Source organism: Bufo bufo, chromosome 1 (assembly GCF_905171765.1).
Source record: "Bufo bufo chromosome 1, aBufBuf1.1, whole genome shotgun sequence".
Taxonomy (NCBI): domain Eukaryota; kingdom Metazoa; phylum Chordata; class Amphibia; order Anura; family Bufonidae; genus Bufo; species Bufo bufo.
In genome coordinates this window covers 172,475,663-172,481,662 of record NC_053389.1, presented here as the reverse complement: position 1 = coordinate 172,481,662, position 6,000 = coordinate 172,475,663, and positions in this window count along the sequence as shown.

The window sequence follows — 6,000 nt, the reverse complement described above, 5'->3', positions numbered from 1 at the left end:
AGGAGTACTATGAGGTCATCTCTGGGGGGCACTAAGAAGGGGTATTTTATGCTTGCAAATTATAGGGGACACTGAGGGCATCTACTGGGGCACTATATAGGGCATTTTATACTGGAGCATTATGGGGGCACTAGGAGGAAGGGGGAGAGGAGCACTATGGGGCATTTACTGGGGGCACTATATAGGGGTATTTTATACTGACACATTATGGGGGACACTATGGGAACATTAGCTCAACTGGGGGCATTACAAGGGGGTATTTTTTGCACTGTCTAATATAAGGAGAATTAGTTCTACTGGGGGGGCATTATGGTGGGCTTTATCACTCCTCCATGGTATGACCCCCTAGTAGCAGCACCAGCCTCTCCCTGCTCTGCTATCCCTCTGCCCATTCTCCAAATCCTTATTATGAAATCTTTCTCATTAGGATAAAGCACAACATCAGCTCCACCGAGCCCCCCGAGCCAAAGTGTTGAAGTGGTGTCCGAGATCCCCAAGGGCCAAGCCAAGTAATTGTAAGTTTTCATGTGAAATATGTTTGTTATACACATATAGCATACACTGTGCCGCACAATATACAGTATACCTCTACACTGTGTAGTCTGTTCTATAAGCACCACATTATTTTCTGTCCGCCACCACAAAACAATACAGTATCAAAAAATCCATGGAGAACAAGGTAGGACTTCTAGAAAAGTAAGCTTTGTGGTACAAACATTTTTTGAAATTATGACAAGTGCCCTTTTTTTTTTTACTTAAGCCCCTGCCCTTCAAAATGTCTGGGCACATCCCTGAATATGTGGTATACAGTATATACAGTCTCCTATAGGTATAGTATACAGTGTTTTATAATGTATATGTAGTGTGTGGTATACAGTATATAATGTATAGCCTTCTATAGATATAGTATACAATGTTGTACTATGACATGTAGTGTGTGTGGTATACAGTATATACAGTCTTCTATAGGTACAGTATACAGTGGTGTATAATGTATCTGTATTGTGGTATATAGTAGATATAATCTCCTATAGATATAGTATACAGTGTTGTATGACTTACATGTAGTGTATGGTATACAGTATATATAGTCTTCTATAGATATAGTATACAGTGTTGTACAATGACATGTACTGTGTGGTATACAGTATATATAGTCTTCTATAGGTATACAGTGTTGTATAATGTACATATAGTGCAGGGATCAGTAACCTTTGGCACTCCAGCTGTAGTGAAACTACAACTCCCAGCATGATCTTTTCACTTGTGTGGGAGTTTAGAGAGCAGCCAAGCAAGTGTGCATGATGGGAGATGTAGTTTCACAACACCTGGAGTGTCGGAGGTTGCTGACCTCTGATACAGTGAGTGGTATGCAGTATATATAGTCTCCTATAGGTATAGTATACAGTGTTGTATAATGTACATATAGTGTGTAGTATACAGTATATATAGTTTTCTATAGGTACTATACACAGTGTTGTATAATGTACATGTAGTGTGTGGTATACACTATATATAGTCTTCTATAGGTATAGTATACAGTGTTGTATAATGTACATATAGTGTGTAGTATACAGTATATATAGTTTTCTATAGGTACTATATACAGTGTTGTATAATGTACATGTAGTGTGTGGTATACACTATATATAGTCTTCTATAGGTATAGTATACAGTGTTGTATGATGTGCATGTAGTGTGTAGTATACAGTATATATAGTCTCCTATATGTACAGTATACAGTGGTGTATAATATAGCTGTATTTCTGTATACTATATAGTCTTCTATAGGTACAGGATACAGTGGTGTATAATACAGCTGTATTGCGGTATACTATATATATATATATATATATATATATACACACTGTATATAGTCTTCTATAGGTGCAGGATACAGTGGTGTATAATATAGCTGTTTTGCGGTATACTATATATATATATAGTCTTCTATTGGTGCAGGATACAGTGGTGTATTTTATAGCTGTATTGCAGTATACTATAGTCTTCTATAGGTACAGTATAAAGTGGTATTTCTTGTATATAATGTGTCTTGAAGCAAGGTGACATATTACACATACAGTCTACAGGGCGAGATGCCCGTCTATGTGGTTGATGACTTTTAATGCTGCAGCAGCAGAACTTCTCATCAGGGTATGGCCCCAAGGGAAGGATGATATTTATCACTGTAATGATGAAGTCTAAATATGGCTGCAGCTAAAATCTGACATCTGTCATTTCTACAAAGACTGTATGAAGTGGAAAAACTTTACTACCACTGATACCATTACTACCAACACTTCTATCACTGATATCACCGCTACCACCACTGCAAACACCACCATCACTGATACCACCACATCTCAACCCACAGCTACCATCACTGCAGTCACCCCGAGCCATTGATGCTATGATTACTAATTCCACCACAACAGCAACTGTCGCCATCACTGATACCATCACAACCATCGTACTGCCACCACCACTGCAACTGCTACCATCAGCACCATTGCTGCCAACATCACTATTTCATTTCTGTATTCATGAATTTTCATCCTTGCAAGTTAATCTGCATTTCTCTAGCTGCCGCCATTGTTTCTGGACTTTTGGAATTGATTACGTAAGATCAATCTACCAGCAACACATCAGATGAGATGAAGGATAAACATTTACATAAAAATTACCCAGAACATTATGAGTAAAATTAGATTTTGGGTATTGTGCCTGTACCACCTCCTTACCGTGCCTCGTACATATGTATCAGTAGCTCCTAATCATTTTAGGCCATGTTTTGTATGATTTTTGCATGGCATTAGCATAAATAGTTTGATCTCACAATTGAGAAATTTTTGTAGAATTCTAACCGCCTGTGAATGCACTCTACATGTTAATGCCGTGAGTAGTGTGGGTTCACATGTCAGGATCCACCTCCATGGCCCCCAGAAACATGTCCTTTTTATGGAGGTTTAAGAGCTTGATGTCACAGCAGCTTTATGCACATGACCATATTGTTCATGTGTGTGCTATCTGCATTTTTTGAGGATAGCACACTGAGCCATTCATTTCTATGAGGTCATAGAAATGTAGGATCGATTCCGTTTTGCAAATTATAGAACTTGTCCTATTCTGGCCCATATTATAGACAAGAATACAGGTAACTAGAGTTGAGCGAACCCGAACTGTAAAGTTCTGGTTCGTACCGAACTTTAGGTTTTTCGGCACCCGGACCCGAACATTTATGTAAAGGTTCGGGTTCGGTGTTCGGCGCTTTCTTGGCTCTTTTTGAAAGGCTGCACAGCAGCCAATCAACAAGCGTCATACTACTTGCCCCAAAAGGCCATTACAGCCATGCCTACTATTGGCATGGCTGTGATTGGCCAACTGCAGCATGTGACCCAGCCTCTATTTAAGCTGGAGTCACGTAGCGCCGCCCACGTCACTCTGCTCGGATTAGTGTAGGGAGAGGCTGCAGCTGCTGTGAGGGAGAGATCAGGGAGAAATCTTATCAAGAACTGCTTTTTTTACTCAGCGATCTACAGCAAATGTGTTTTGTGGGTGCAGTGCACAATTTTTTTAAGCCTGCCCTGAGCCAACTACTGCTGAAGACGAACTTTTTTTATTTCAGTTTGTCAATATCAATACATAATCGGCAGCCATTTTATGCAACGATAGTGCACCAGCACAGGCTATCTGCATGTCTGCAAGTCCAGAAATACATCTTTTTGCTTACTGGGGTGAAAAAAACCTCTAATTTACTGCACATCTGGGATAAGTCGTGCATAAGTGACTGTCACATTTAGGCCAGAAATACGGCTTTTTGGTTACTGGGGTGAAAAAACCCTCTAATATACTGCACATCTGGGATTAGAAGTGCATAAGTGACTGTCACATTTAGGCCAGAAATACATCTTTGTGCTTACTGGGGTAAAAAAAAAACTTCTAATATACTGCACATCTGGGATAAGACGTGCATAAGTGACTGTCACATTTAGGCCAGAAATACATCTTTTTGCTTACTGGGGTGAAAAAACCCTCTAATATACTGCACATCTGGGAATAGACGTGCATAAGTGACTGTCACATTTAGGCCAGAAATACGGCTTTTTGGTTATTGGGGTGAAAAAACCCTCTGATATACTGCACATCTGGGATAAGACGTGCATAAGTGACTGTCACTAAAGTTGAGCGAACCCGAACTGTAAAGTTCGGGTTCGTACCGAACTTTAGCTTTTTTTGGACCCGGACCCGAACATTTGCGTAAAAGTTCGGGTTCGTGTTCGGTGTTCGGCGATTTTTATGGCGCTTTTTGAAAGTCTGCAAAGCAGCCAATCAACAAGCGTTTAACTGTGTGCCCTTAGAAGCCATCACAGCCATGCCTACTATTGGCATGGCTGTGATTGGCCAACTGCAGCATTTGACCCAGCCTCTATATAAGGCTGAGTCACGTAGCGCTGCACATCACTCTGCTATTCCTAGTGTAGGGAGAGGATGCTGCTGCTGTCAAGGACAGATCAGGGATCAATACTAAGAAGAACTGCCTTGTAACTCAGCGATCTCAATCCAATGTGTTTTGTGGGTGCAGTGCACAGTTTTTTTATGCCTGCACTGAGCCAACTTCTGTTGAAAACGCTTTTTTTTTTACTTCAGTTTGTCACTATGAATACCTAATCGGCAGCCATTTTATGCAGACATGCTGGTGCAGCACTATCTATCTGCATGTCTGCTAGTCCAGAAATACAGCTTTTTTGCTGACTGTGCTTCAAATATTTTTTTTTTCATATACTGGTCATCTTTGATTACACGTGCATAAGTGACAGTCACATTTAGGCCACAAATACGGCCATTCGTTTACTGCGGTTGAAATAAACCGTGTGTTCATATACTGCTCATTTTGAATTTAACGTACATAGAATACAGTCACATTTAGGCCACAAATACGGGCATTCGTTTACTGCAGTTGAAATAAACCGTGTGTTCATATACTGGTCATCTTTGATTACACGTGCATAGGTGACAGTCACATTTAGGCTACAAATACGGCCATTAGGTTACTGCGTTTAAAAAAAAAATCTTTTTTTCATATACTGGTCATCTTTGATTACACGTGCATAGGTGACAGTCACATTTAGGCCACAAATACGGCCATTCGTTTACTGCGGTTGAAATAAACCGTGTGTTCATATACTGCTCATTTTGAATTTAACGTACATAGAATACAGTCACATTTAGGCCACAAATATGGGCATTCGTTTACTGCAGTTGAAATAAACCGTGTGTTCATATACTGGTCATCTTTGATTACACGTGCATAGGTGACAGTCACATTTAGGCCACAAATACGGCCATTCGTTTACTGCGGTTGAAATAAACCGTGTGTTCATATACTGCTCATTTTGAATTTAACGTACATAGAATACAATCACATTTAGGTCACAAATACGGCCATTCGTTTACTGCGGTTGAAATAAACCGTGTGTTCATATACTGCTCATCTTTGATTACACGTGCATAGATGACAGTCACATTTAGGCCACAAATACGGCCATTCGTTTACTGCGGTTGAAATAAACCGCGTGTTCATATACTGCTCATTTTGAATTTAACGTACATAGAATACAATCACATTTAGGCCACAAATACAACCATTCATTTACTGCGGTTTAAATAAACTGTGTGTTCATATACTGGTCATCTTTGATTACACGTGCATAGGTGACAGTCACATTTAGGCCACAAATACGGCCATTCGTTTACTGCGGTTGAAATAAACAGTGTGTTCATATATTGGTCATCTTTGATTACACGTGCATAGGTGACAGTCACATTTAGGCCACAAATACGGCCATTCGTTTACTGCGGTTGAAATAAACTGTGTGTTCATATACTGCTCATTTTGAATTTAACGTACATAGAATACAGTCACATTTAGGCCACAAACATGGTCATTCGTTTACTGCGGTTTAAATAAACCGTGTGTTCATATACTGCTCATTTTGAATT